Raw genomic sequence first — 14749 nt, 5'->3', positions numbered from 1 at the left:
CAAAATACTCATTAATTCATTTAATGCATAAGTTTATGAAATTATAAAGAGATTTGTAAAACTGCACTTCACAGTAACAAACTCAAATCAGTGTATGCATTTTAATATAGCATTATACCCCACTCCCAAGCAATATACAGGTTATTACAAGCTGTGAACCAGTTATTGGCTAAACCACAGGTGAAGGCTACAATGAGGGAGAAGGTCTTTGAATAGCATAGCCTGAGGGAGAATGGTTATGCTATAACATTCCACCCACTGAGGATAGAATGTTCAACATAAAAAAAAGACTAGCCTCCTTAAAAAATGCATAAATAAAAATACACAGAGGGGGGCTTTCAGCCAGCCCTCTACATTCTATTGGCATGTTGTATCATTCACACTTTGCTTCCGCCCACCACAGCATACAGCATGTTGCAAAGCATTTAGCCCACTTCAACCATTGACATCCGTGCGTTTTAAGTGAACACATTTTGCATTACCACGTGCACATCTGCCTGCCTAGAAGGATGTGCAGTTCAGTACCAAGGCTAGGTAGACAGCATGTTAGTTTGCCAAAGCTGTTTTTTTTCCATTCTTTAATGTTTTTGACTTGGTTTCGTCATACTTGTGTGTAAACTTTCGAGATTGCAGTAAATAAAAACTGTAGCACTAGTAAGAATGGCATTTTCTTGTGATTTGCATTAAAATTAAACAGCACTTCAATACCTGTTATAACTAAACCTGACTGCTAGAATGCATCTGCACTGATCTATTAAAAGTGATTTTTTTTCCAATTTGAAATTTTTATTGCACGCATATAGCTGCCATATTTAAGCTACTGCATGTTTTGACACCATGTTCGTGTTATGTTTGCCTGGACACCAGGTGACAAAGGTATTGGCTTTGCCAATGCTAATTGCACCTATACATGCTAGTCTAGTTTATAAACATACATAATGTTAGTGCAGGGCCCTCTTTGGGCAGAACACCTCTTTCATGCACCATCCTGCAAACATGTATGTTTAGCTGACCCTTTGATCTCCCTCTTAAGGTATCCTGTTCTCCACATTTCTTATGCTAAACCTTTTTTTGACAGGCAAGAACATCTAGAGGAAGAGTCACCGAGACCTTGTGACTCAAAAGACTTCTCCGAACAACTGGCTAAGTCCGAACCCAACACAGGATGGCAGGAGTATGCCCAGCGTGTGTATTTACAGTCACACGTGCTACAAATGTAGTTTTCTTTTACTATCAGTTAGTATGCAGCAAACTTATGCTAGCTAGTTACCCCTGCTTTTAGCTGCTGAAAAAAAAGACGTCCAAAACTTGTCGGGCTGGGCCGGTTTCCCTATCTTTTTACTTCACACAATGCACTAGACATCAGAAAGAACTATAATAAATTGCAGGTCACACCATTTGTGTTCTTACAGATGAGTCGATCATATTTATGTGACAGTGATTTGGAGTGTCTTTACCAGACTGCTAGTCAAGAGCATTTTGCTGCCTTCTGTGAGGTAACAAAATGGGATGGAAGACTTGATGTCTAAGCCTAACAGAGTTGGAACAAGGCTGAGTTTTCTTCCAGGCAAAGTGCCTTTTGAGAGAAATGTCAATTTGGAAACCAAAAGACTTCTCAAATGTGGTCAAGCATGGGAGAAGCCTTTGCTCTGCAAGTCATTGATTTATGTTTTAAAGGCAGGTCGAGCCCTGAGGAAGTTCCGAAAGGAACGCAACGCGTTGGCTGAGGCTTTTTAGAGATTGAAAAATATAGTGTGTGACGCCTTTAAGCAGGATTGAGGGGTGAAGTGCAAAGTTATGTAGGTCAACAAGGTAAGGAGCACCGTGATGAGGTTAATTCTTTAATCGTGCGTTTAGCACAATTGGAGATAGAGCATACCCAATTGATTGGTCAAGGGTGATAGGAGATAGTAAATGAGGTGAGAATTGAAATAGCTGTAATTAAACCAGAAATAAATGGTGTTTTGCAGCTCCAAGTTGCCCAGTCGTACCAGCAATATCAGAAAGAAATGTATGAGTATGGGGAAGCAGCAGGTAGATTATTGACCCTTTGAACTAGGCAGAGGACAGCTAGAATTAGCACAACTAAAATACAGAATAGTCAAGGGCAGTATGAGACCAACTCCTGTTGAAAATTAGTACGATTTGGTGAACATTATCTGCGCCATCTTGCCTCTCCCCCTGATGCCACACTTTTTCGTGCGCACCCGCCATTTTAAGATGCCCTGAGCCGAACAAGCCCTTTTGCATGCCGCTGGCCCCCGACATAGCCCTTCGCCCTCACTAAGCCTGCACGCTGACCAACTCCCTGCTTGCACCTGCCTTGAATCATAAAACCCCTCTTCGGCGCTGCTCTGCCTCAGGCCCTCATCCTGTTCCCAGCACAACGCCTCCCTTCTTCCCTTTCATGATCCCCGGCCCTTTGATGCAAACCCCCTTTTCCCCGTGTGCCTGTTTGTCTTCCCCGTTCCCAGGCCGACACCCGGCTCTGCCGATACCATTCCTTGCCCCTCCCTGTACAATAGAAAGCTTCCCTCATCAAAGGATCCCCGGGTTGATCAAAGCCCCCACCCCATGAGATCCGATCGAACCCCGCATTCCATGAATTGACGGAATATCCTGCTGCGCGATACTCATCACCTGTTGTGACCAGGGTGGGGACCTCTACTGTAAATGTGTGTGGGAACGGGCCCGGAGGGGGGGTTCCGGGAATGTCTTTCCATACATCAAAGCTTTGTCATGAGTATGTAAACTGTAATAAAAAAACCGCAAACACTGTATATAAGGGGCCAGGCCTCAAACATAAGTTAGAGCACCTCAGAACGATACCTGCTGTCCGTTTTGCCGTGTTCTCCTCCTGAGAGAATAAAAACCTTGTTTCCTGCCTTCCAGTCTCCAGCGCCTGCCTCTTCATTGATTAAATAACTAGAGGGTCACAGAGGCAATACCGCCGGGCAAATATCGATTGTCCCCGACCCGAATCAGGCTTTTACAATTGGCGTCCCAAGCGTGGGGCCCATCAGCGACTCGTGGATCCAGTGGGAGAGGTCCCGACGACAGAGTGAACGACTGCAACGATCGGGAGAGCTCTTGCCCAATAGACCCTCGTCTGGCAGCCGATCATCCGAACTTCACTAGTTCCGAACAGACCTCTCTCGAGTGATCTACGGTCCTGACTGGGGACCATTAGGAGTGCCGTGAGAAATACGAGAAAAAGAGGACGAACGGGCGCTGGATTCGGAAGACAAGAAACTGTCCATACGGTCCGGGTAAGGTCGTGTAAACACGACGGATTGCGAAAATAATTGATTGCTTGATTGTTTACAATATATACTAGTATTACTCTTTGTTAACTTATTTTGGAGATTCACTGTCTGCACGCGGAGAAACAGTAGGCTCCTTCTCTTTTGCAAACAGTGAAGGATAGGTAACGTAACCGTCGCGCCTATCTTTCTCCCCCACTGACTATTATTTCTTAACGGTTTTTGGGAGACTCCCTCTCCCTCACTGATTAACTGGGTTCTTTGACCCCGAACTACTGTTCGCAGATTGTCTTCTGGAGATTCTCTGTCTGCAAACCGGAAACAACAGATTCCTCTTTGCGGATAGTGAAAGGGTAGAGGACGCAGACTTTTGCGCCTTACTTACTCTCCCCATTGACCTTACTCTATCTTATTTATTTTTGATTGTTTGATTGTTCCTCGTTATTGGTTACTCTTTTATTTTTGTTCATGAGGTATTCACTGCCTGCAAACAACGTAGAATAGGAATATTCTGTCTAGTCTTTGCACCTAGTGATAAGATAGGCAGTGCTGACTTTTTAGTCCATCGTTACGAGCCGTCATGTCTGTCTTCTCCCCATTGATTGATAATTGGTTCAGCCCGGACCGTGTATTAGAGGTGGACCATATAGCTCCACTAGAAGGCACCCCTAATAAGGACATGTTCATAAACTATGGATTAGTTACCATAGCCTATAATAAATTATGGCACAGGTATACAAAAGAAAGTCAAGACAAACAGTGGCCACTGGCAGGATCCTTTGACCTTGATAAAATAGAAACGTTGGAAATAGCCCTTCGCAATAATAAGACAACGCCTATTATGCTCGACAGTCTCGGTATGTGGCGCAGAGAGGCTATGCAACGACAGAGAAAAGACGAGGACAAACCAGGTAGAGAAATATACCGACAGGACAACCCCGGGACACCACGACCCAAAAGTTATCCCCCGACACTACGCAAAAGACGGCCAGACTTAGGGCCAGACCAATGCGCTTTTTGTAGATATGTCGGACACTGGAAAGCCCAATGCCCGACTCTACTGAGCGTGAGTAAGGGCAAAGGGCCGACAGGAATGACAAGCCAGCAGAATGAGAAAAAGCGCGAGACAAAGAAAAATCCGACTCGCACGGACAGACCAGATAGAACCACCACATTTGATTATGCCCGATGGCACAGGTTCCGCCAGAACGATTTCAGCGACATGTTCGAGTTTTCCTAGGTCGGACAATATAAAAACGGGAACCCAGCCTAGCTCTAAATTAACAGACGGAAAAAGATAATTTTGGCCAAATAATCACTGTTTTATGTTTGTCTTTGGATCTTGTGTGTCATACTTTTCTACTACACTCCCCGTCTGAGTTTGTGTGTACGTGATATATGAATCTGCGTCATCCCCCTGCACGTGCTTCCATGTTACATAAACTATGTTAATAGAAATTTTAGCATGAAACAACCTGGAAAGAAAGAAATGGGAAACGAAATCAGTAAGCCACTGATAAACACGAACTTTTATTTTTACATAACAAGCAAAGAAAAACACCATAACGCTAGAAAAACAAGAACGGTAAACTATAGAACAGGAAAGTCAACAGAACATTCGCCCCCCCCACCTTCTGGAACCTTCCAAAGTAGGGTAGGGTTACGGCTACGCCCAACCGGCGGCAACCCATATAAGGCGGGCCCTGCTGCCAACTCTTGGTCAGGAAATCTTAACGTATGGGGGAGCCGGAGGAGAGGCAGGAGCCAGCAGCCTGGGCAGTTGCAGGTAGTCCCGCCACATGCCTCCTCGGCCAGCCGCAACGGGCCTGGATAGTCTTAAGTAGTCCCGCCACATGTCCAGAGAAGAACGAGACACCTCTTCCTTTTCCCTTCCGTAACAGCCGCAGCAGCTCTGGACGGCGGGATGCCCTGCACGTACCTCCACAACAATTTGTCCAAGTTGGGCTGGGAGGGAGAGGCGACGCGGACGAGCCTCTCCCACCTCCACGGGTAGGAGGTCTCCCAGCCCCCGGCCCAACGCCGAACACCCCCAGTCAGGCGATGGTGCCCCAATACTTGCGCAGCACCGAACGTGCAATGGTGCCCATATTTTCGGAACACCGAACCTGCAATGACTGCACCGATACTCGTGCCGCGCCGAATGCGCGCCACAGGCGGCCATACTCCCACAGCACTGAGCACATGACTTGGGGAGCACCGGATGGGGAGAGACCTTTGTGCGGGCCGATGAAAAAGAGCGGCATGGGGTGCACCGGAAGAAGGAGACGGCGCGAACGAGTCTCCCTCGCCCCCCCCAGGTGGGGGCATCGCAGCTGCACCCCAGCCGAACGTCCCGCTTTCACAAAACAGAGCCCTCTTCCTTTCACTCCGAAGGATCTCTTCCACTCTTGCAAACTCGACGAGAGTGGCCCCTGTAGGGCCCCAAAATGGCGTCTGGGTCCGCTGGAAGGCGGGCCCCGGCCGCTAGAGCAACTTTGACCAGCAATATAACTCGGACACTTGCCCACTGGGGCACAAGCCCCCATCTCCGACAGCATCTCCGCAGCCTTGACGATTCTACAAAGGTCCCTGGCGGAGCCTTCGGCCCCTGCAGGCTTCCGGTAAGGGACGGCGGCCTTGATCGCTAACGAAACAGGCATGACATTGCCACTCCTTCTGTTAGCATGAATTCTAGAACTGCCGAAAAGGACTCTGGTCCAACTGCCGGTTGTTAGAAACATTTTTCCCTGATGCTACTTCCGGACTAACCCGGCCCCGCCCAAAATGGCGCCGGTATCAATAGGAACTTACGAACACCTCGTGGTGTTCCTTCGCACTAATACAAACTTGATGTTCTGAGACTTATATGATCCTTTGTACACTTGGCTAGAAAAGACAAGGAGAGCTCACTCGACGAACATTGTGAAAGGATCCCGTTAAAACTGTTGATTACAAATGTACGGTGTATTATATTTTTATAGCTGATGTATAACCCCATTTATGACGCACACATACGGTATGCATATAGGAAATCTGATTGCAACTATTCTGACTATGCTTCTAAAATTATGAAATAAATGCCCCCGAACCCCCAGCCAATTAATAGAAGTTTTAGTTTCTTACAAATGAATGAATAAAGCTTTCCAATGTTTTTATTGCTACGAAACGACACCCCACCCCCACTGTACGCACTTTAACCATTGCTGTGTCCGGCCAAATTCGACCGCACCCTCATAATCCACGTGCTGAAATGATTTTGCAAAATAAAGGTTTTCGAAACTATGAACGGGTATTGCATGTTTTATTTTGTGGGATCGGTGGGAGAGTTCTTTTCTGTGCACCCTACTCTGCTCTCTCTTTAAGGTTGAAAGAAGATGGTTGCCCAGCCCTGGAGGTCGGATCGGATCGACAACACGACACTCTGCCTTCAAAGTACGCGACCGACTCATGAACTCTCGCATGGAGGAAGACCTCGACTTCCAAGGATGGGTAAAACGAACGGCGTAAATGAGGGAATGTAAAAGAAAGGTGAAATAAAATGATGTAAATGTTATAAAGTACTACGTTCCAAGGTACTAGGGAACAGAGCTGACCCAAGAACCAAAGAACCTTAGAGCGTCACAGCATTGAAGGAGGTTTAAGGATTCCGATAGTGAGATACATCTTTAGACTAGATACCTCGCACTAGGCACCTCTGGTTTCCTTTTTACGTTTCCCCGCACACGACCTATATGGACACACTGCCCCCCCCCCCCGACTCCAGAAACCATATCCCCGGGGACTCTGCCCCGAGGAGGAAAGCCGAGTAAGAGGTAAGTAAAGGACTCTTGAATCCATGTATTTGAATATGCGCGTTCCCCTCCCTCCCCCCTTTTTCCTCCCTCTGCAGGTTACATCAGAGATTACAGCCGAGGCGTGGCGAAGATCTGAAGCCTTGCCATGTCTAATACACGAAGCAGACTAGCGCTGCAAGGTGGTGCCTAAACACGCCTACAAACTACTCACGTATCGAACAAACCCGAAAAATTAGCATGACCTGATAAAAAGTGATCACCCTTAAACCAGACCGGACGAATGAACCCATGTCACGTACGATGCGCAACTATGAGAGAATGTGTGTGTGTGTGACTGAGGCATTGACTCAACTGGTCGAAGGACCGAGAATGCAAGGAAGTGCGACAAAATGGTACCCCCCTTTTTCTTTTTCCTTTTTCCCGAAGCATGTCCCCTCTGCCCTGTCTAATGCTCGGACTGCATGATTTCAAGATACTAACGCAGACCCGTGAATGTCCTTTGCTGTGTAACGCACTAAATAGCCTTTCGTAAATACACTGCCACTCTCTGTCGCACGTGTACTATTTAGCCTGCTGTTGCACTCTCTCTCTCTCTCTCTCTCTCTCTCGCACTCCCGCTCTTCCGAGCGATTAGCCCCGAAATTGACAGACTGCCACCCCTAGCACACCACCTAATTGGCTTCAAATACCGCCGGTATTTGCTCAAACTTGTCTTTAATAAAATCACCCTAATGCTGTGTCCCCACCTCTCCTTTCCGGAAATATTTGATGAAACCGAGAATTGGTCATAAAGGAAAGGACAGGTAAGCTGACTGAGGTTCCCTAAATCTGACCCGAAATGAGGGAACTACATGTCAGCGGCTACTACTATGAAATAAAGGTGCCTCAGATAACGCGCCCCTCCCCGTCCCAAAATTGTCGCGATACCCAAAACCATAAAGGTAACCGAAACCCCCCATCTTCTCAGGACGCTCCCAGTATTGCATTCAGTTGCCCCCCCCCCCATCAACGTTTTCTATGTACCTAGGTGTCTTCCGATGAGACCCCCATCTTCCCTAATTTAGTAATCCGGCCGCGAGAGGCTGCATAGGGACCAGAATGATGTTTTGCAAAATTTAAGATTAGACCAGAGCAAAGAAAACCATTACACTGAGCCTTGTCGAAAGTGAAAATGTTTAGTTAAAGGGCAGGATGCATTGATGATATAAAAAGGTGTTTAGCCTATGTTCATCCCTCAGCGAGAAGCCCATTAGTACCATGCGGTTAGCTCACACCACTTTTTATTAGCATTGCCCGGCTTACATTACAGGGGTGGGCCCCCCATCAGATGACCTGTTGTGACTATATTAAACAGTTGTGAAGGAAAGCCATGGTAAACCCAGCAGGTCCACTATCGATCATTTATATGTATAGCGAACGTTCCTATCTTCATTTGCCTAGAGCTGGGAGAGAAATAGACTTATGTGGTTACTTTCCTCTACCAAATCTCTAAAAACTGTCTTTTCAAACTCCTTCAAGGGTACGGCTGTCGGAGGAAAGAAGGACCGGATGTGGGAGCACGTGGCCTGACTACGAACTATGGAACGTCTGCGACATGGGCCAAGGCGAGACCGCGACAGAACAGAGCTACAGGACGAGGCACTGTCTCCAACAAAATGAGAAGAAAGGGCTAACCTGATGCCCCTGTTCCATGTTCGAATGTGTGCCGAAAGGTCCCCGCTCTCTAGACTCGGTCATGAGCCCGCCTATCTGAAGTCTCTCGTTCCCCTAGTTTGTTCCTGATTTGGCCTTGCTCCATCCCCCTTTTTCTCCGACCTACCCTATGGACTATTTTGTACGCTCTTCTTCCACCTGAACTTTTGACTATTGATCCCAAAGGACACCGGGCGAGAAAGACCCTTTTTCTGACCAGAAACGCGAGGAAAAGGGTCGTGCCCTGCAACACGGAACTTAGAATAGAGCTGGACTCGTAGCTCCACCGCCGGTGCTCCACAGTGCCAACGGAAGACGAAGAATCGCTGAAAGCTTACTAAACCTCGAACATTCCCGATCATTTCCGCCATGTCTCGTTTCTCTCCCAGCCAACATTGTATTGATTATGTACCAATCCATCAGTTCGCCTTATGAAATGTACTCACTTTTGCCTTGCATTACTATGACTTTCCTGCTAAACAAGTTTATCAAAGTTTACCAATAGGTCCGCCTCCTAACACTAGAAATGTTAAAATGTATTGTTTACAACTCTTTCATCTAGGGTTCCTACCGTTTTTCTTTCTCATGCCCACCACAATAGAACCGAGTAGAAAAAGAACCAGCAAGATGTCTTGGATATGTTAAAGGGAGGACTGTTGAAAATTAGTACGATTTGGTGAACATTATCTGCGCCATCTTGCCTCTCCCCCTGATGCCACACTTTTTCGTGCGCACCCGCCATTTTAAGATGCCCTGAGCCGAACAAGCCCTTTTGCATGCCGCTGGCCCCCGACATAGCCCTTCGCCCTCACTAAGCCTGCACGCTGACCAACTCCCTGCTTGCACCTGCCTTGAATCATAAAACCCCTCTTCGGCGCTGCTCTGCCTCAGGCCCTCATCCTGTTCCCAGCACAACGCCTCCCTTCTTCCCTTTCATGATCCCCGGCCCTTTGATGCAAACCCCCTTTTCCCCGTGTGCCTGTTTGTCTTCCCGTTCCCAGGCCGACACCCGGCTCTGCCGATACCATTCCTTGCCCCTCCCTGTACAATAGAAAGCTTCCCTCATCAAAGGATCCCCGGGTTGATCAAAGCCCCCACCCCATGAGATCCGATCGAACCCCGCATTCCATGAATTGACGGAATATCCTGCTGCGCGATACTCATCACCTGTTGTGACCAGGGTGGGGACCTCTACTGTAAATGTGTGTGGGAACGGGCCCGGAGGGGGGGTTCCGGGAATGTCTTTCCATACATCAAAGCTTTGTCATGAGTATGTAAACTGTAATAAAAAAACCGCAAACACTGTATATAAGGGGCCAGGCCTCAAACATAAGCTAGAGCACCTCAGAACGATACCTGCTGTCCGTTTTGCCGTGTTCTCCTCCGGAGAGAATAAAAACCTTGTTTCCTGCCTTCCAGTCTCCAGCGCCTGCCTCTTCATTGATTAAATAACTAGAGGGTCACAGAGGCAATACCGCCGGGCAAATATAGATTGTCCCCGACCCGAATCAGGCTTTTACACTCCGCAAATATTATGAGGGGTTTTGAACAGTTTTATCAGAAATTATATCAAGCAGATTCCATCGATCTGGTGCAATTGCCTACCAGGGCTGGGTGAACAAAACTGAATAAGATCGATAAAGCTATGCAGCTAGAACTGGAAGCAGAACTTACGCTGGAAGAAATAATAACTGCTGTTAATTCCTTATTTTCTGGGAAGGCTTCTGGACCAGATAAAATTCCAGTTGAGCTTTATAAGCTGCATCAGCAAGATCTGGCTCCATTATTGCACAATCCTTTTTGGATGTGCAATATCGAGGAACTCCTCCCAAGTCGTGGCAGGAAACTGATAATAATCTTCCCCAAGAAGGGGAAACCATCAGAGTTGCCTGGTTCGTATCGCCCCATCTCCTTGATAAACTCCAATGCCAAAATCTATTCAATGGCTTTAGCTAACCGACTGCATAGGGTTATAGCCAAACTAGTCTCAGCATGGCTTTATACCAGGCCGAGGAACTACCGATCAAATGAGGGTGATTGCTCTATTGGATATAGCAGAGCCAAATGGAGATGAAATGGCTGTGATCCTCTTAGATGCCGAGAAGGCTTTTAATCATGTAGCTTGGCAATACCTATGGGATTCGCTTGCAGAGCGGGGATTCTCACCCTGTTTAACTACAGTCAGCCGGGCGATGTATTCTAGACCTATCACAAAACTACAGGTGATGGGAAGCGCATCTGGGGTGATAGAGGTAGTTAGGGGAACAAGACAGGGTTGTCCAAGCTCCCCAATTCTCTTTGCTATCTATTTAGACCATTTTATTATTCAAATGCTCTTGAATCCCAGGATTAAACCAATAACTAATGGTCATGAAACTAAGGTATTGGCCTACACAAACGATATTGCTATCACACAGGAACCTGGGATACCAATTAAAGAAATTGAGAGGATGGCAGAGGAATATGGGAGCAGGTCAAGATATCTGCTTAACAAGGGCAAAACACACATGTACAAAGCACTACAATATGCAAGATCAGCAGCAGATTGAATCAGAAGTGTATCTAGGATTACGATAGGATCTGATCTGGATGCGCTATGGCCAAATCTTGATCCAGTGTTGAATGATGTAGGTAGAGAGCTAAGGGGGATGAACAAACTGCGGTTAATAGTTGGTAGAATCAACGTATTGAAAATGAAAGTGTTCAGAGAATCTTCTACCTGCAGTCCAGAAAATTGATTCTAGGTTTTCGAACTTTGAATGGCATTATCAGAAAACCAGGCGTGTCCCAAGACTGTTGACACTTCCACAAGATCAAGGAGGTTGGGCTGCCCCAAATTTGCTATGTTGTTATTGGGCAGCAACTTTACAGCAGATGGGGGCCTTGCTAACAATAGGCAGGCCCAGGAAAGAAGATGACCTACCCTCTATCACTTAGAAATAGGCAAGGAAGCTACAGGTTTTTTTTTAAAAACAACTTGAACCCAGTTATTATAAAAAAAGACCCGGTTCAAATGCCTGAAAGCAACCTGGAAGGTGTGGACTAAAGCCAGGAGAGCATTGAAAATCCCAAAATATAATGGGTATACCCCCTATGGGGCTCTTCAGCTTTTCCAACAGCAATATGTGATGGTATGGCTAGAGGGTTCGAACGTGCTGGCATAGATACGATTGCTAGTCTGTATAATTACAAACTAGAGACCATACCCTTACCCGAATTAGCCCAGCAAATGGGGATAGATATTAGGTCTGTTTAAGTATGTTCAAATCTGGGGCGGCCTGAGAACACTGGCCTCAGGATCTATTAAACTCGGGCAACACCAGTGTTGGATATGAATTATCGGGGATGCGAGGATTGGGGACTATTCTAATATTCTGAAGGAAACTCTCCCCGATGACTTTGAAAAAGTAGAGACAAAATAAGCTGGAAAACTGGGGGATGAGGTAGACCTAGATATGTCATTGGAATTAGGTAAACTAATCTTTCTCTTTGTGTTAGACCTGGCACCATAGGTGTGGGTCTCCCTTCCATTTTTGATGTTGCCTCGTGTTTTTGCTGGTGTTAGATGCGTTGGGCACTGTGCCACTGCTGTCCAGTGCCACAGTGCGAGTGCTCCCTACTGTAAATTGATGTATTGATTAGAGGTTCCATGATTGGATGTTTGGTTTACTTGTCAGACCCTAGTACAGTGCACTGAGTATGCCCAGGGCGTGTAAATCCAAATGCTGCTAGTGGGCTTGCAGCACTGGTTGTGCCACCCACAAAAGCAGCCTTGTAAAATGTGTCTAAGGTCTGCCATTGCAGAGCCTGCATGCAGTCTGGTACTGTCATGCTGACTGGGCAAGTGCACCCACTTGCCAGTCCCTAAACCTTCCATTTTCTTCATATTAGTCACCCCTATGGTAGGCCCAAGGGCAGGGTGCATTGGAAGTATAAGGTAGTACAAGCCCTGATGTGTGTGGCATGTCCTAATAGTGAATTACAGCCATTTTCGTTTTTCACTATTGCAAGGCTACCTGTTCTCCATAGGCCAGAATGGGCTGTTTTACCACTTTTAGAAAGTAGGTATTTGCTTGCCTAACCATTTGAGCCTGCCTCTGTGAGGTTGTGTATTCCTTGTCTGGGTTTCTGTGTGACAGGGCTGGGGGTTTCCAGGAGACAGGCTGGGGCAGCCCAGTGGTGAATAGGGAGATCTGCATCTAGATGGGAGGGAGGAGTTGCACCTGGGACCTGAATAGGGCTGGCCTTCCCTCTACAATGCTGGCTCCACCCCCTGTGGTGTGTGATGTCCCTGCCCTGCACACTGAAAGAAGAGAAGGAAGACTGTCCACAAAATGCTCATGGACTGTACTTGCCTTCCACAATGCTGGCTTCACCTCCTGTGGGACGTCTGATGTGCCTGCCCTGCGTGGTGAAAAGAAAGGAGAAGCCTGGTAAACAGAGTGCTTCAGAACTGGCTTGAACTGGACACAGGCCCCTCTCCCCTCAGAGAACAAAGGATTTTGGGCTATAAGTATTGGGACCCTGATCCCATGAAATTAGATCACTTCCGGACTTACAAGATGAAACCTCTGCTGAGGAGAAGGAACCTGAAGAAACTGAGGAGAGACTATTCCCAAGCTGAAGTGCTGCTTGGGGGATTGGCCTGCAATGGTTGCCTGACTGCCAAAGAGGAGAAAGAATTTTGTGGACTTTTCTTTCAACTTGTGCAAAGATCTCCAAGGGCTCGGGAGAGAGCTTGCCCCCTGACCGAAGTCACAGGACCAGTGGACTCCACCAGCCTTTGTGAATTGTGACCGCACCGGAGTTGGGCACTGACTCGCACCGCTGTCCGGACTGATCGACGCCAGCTCCCAAACTCTGGCTCGTTCGCCAGACCGCAAGCTTCGCATCGAAGCACGTCTCACCCTGCAACGCAAGCCTTGGATCCACCGACTGTCAACGGGCCGCTGCCTGCACCGCATCGAGGGACAATGCGTCCTGCAACGCTTCCTTTCTGCACCGCAACAATCATCGGAACCGGCTCGCACATCCGTGCCGGCCGCCCCAAGTAAAAGGTACTGTGACGGAGTCTGTCGAACATTTGAGTGGGCCCGTACTGACGCGGTCTGCTGGATTTGCTAGACTTATTTTTAACAACGCTGTAGCCCGGACAGGCTACAGACTCACACAGAACTTTGATTTAAGCCTTTTTAACAAGAACTCTTGAAAGTTAATAGTACTGTGGATTTTTTGTCGTTTATTGGTCTTGTGGTAACTATATAAAGTACAACTTATTTTTTAAATAAAACCTGTGTGGTGTCCATTTGTAGTGTTGTCACTGGGTTACTGTATGTGGTCATAAATGCTTAACTTACACCGCCTCTGAAATAAGCCTGGACTGCTTGCGCCACTCTACCTACAGGGTGAGCAGAGGTTATTTTAGGAGTGTAATCCCCCTTACTCTGACTAAAGGAGAGGGTCCCTATTTGTCACAAGTACCTACCTGTGCCAACTAGAGACCCCCAATTCTAACACTCTGAAAATCTCAAGTCTCATCATTATAAGACCCTGTTCAATTCATATTATACCCCTGCGAAACTGTTTAACTGGGAGAAACGTGAAAATGATAATTGTCCATGGTGTCAAGCTAGCCCAGCTGATATTATACATATCTTTTGCACATCTAGTAAATTGGCTCCTTTAAAAATAGGTATGAAAAAGCTTTGGTTGCAAACAAGCAGATTACTTTAAGCCCATAATTAATGTTATTTGGATATGACAGTCGAGCTGGGCTATCATTGTCTCAACAAGATTTTGTATTTCTTACAGTGGCGGTAGCTGGACTATTGATAGCCACAGCTTGGAAGGATTCTGAATCCCCTGGGTATACAGCATGGCTTCATCGGCTTTTGAATATATAAATAATCAGGAAATGGTCATATATAAGAACAAGGGGAGGTGAGCGAAGGAGAAAGGATACCAAGATGTGGGCACCTTTGATCCAATGGTTTAACAGAA

The sequence above is a fragment of the Lissotriton helveticus genome, chromosome 12, assembly GCF_964261635.1.
Source record: "Lissotriton helveticus chromosome 12, aLisHel1.1, whole genome shotgun sequence".
Classification (NCBI taxonomy): domain Eukaryota; kingdom Metazoa; phylum Chordata; class Amphibia; order Caudata; family Salamandridae; genus Lissotriton; species Lissotriton helveticus.
The sequence above is the reverse complement of the archived record's forward strand: the minus strand, read 5'-3'. Positions refer to the sequence as shown.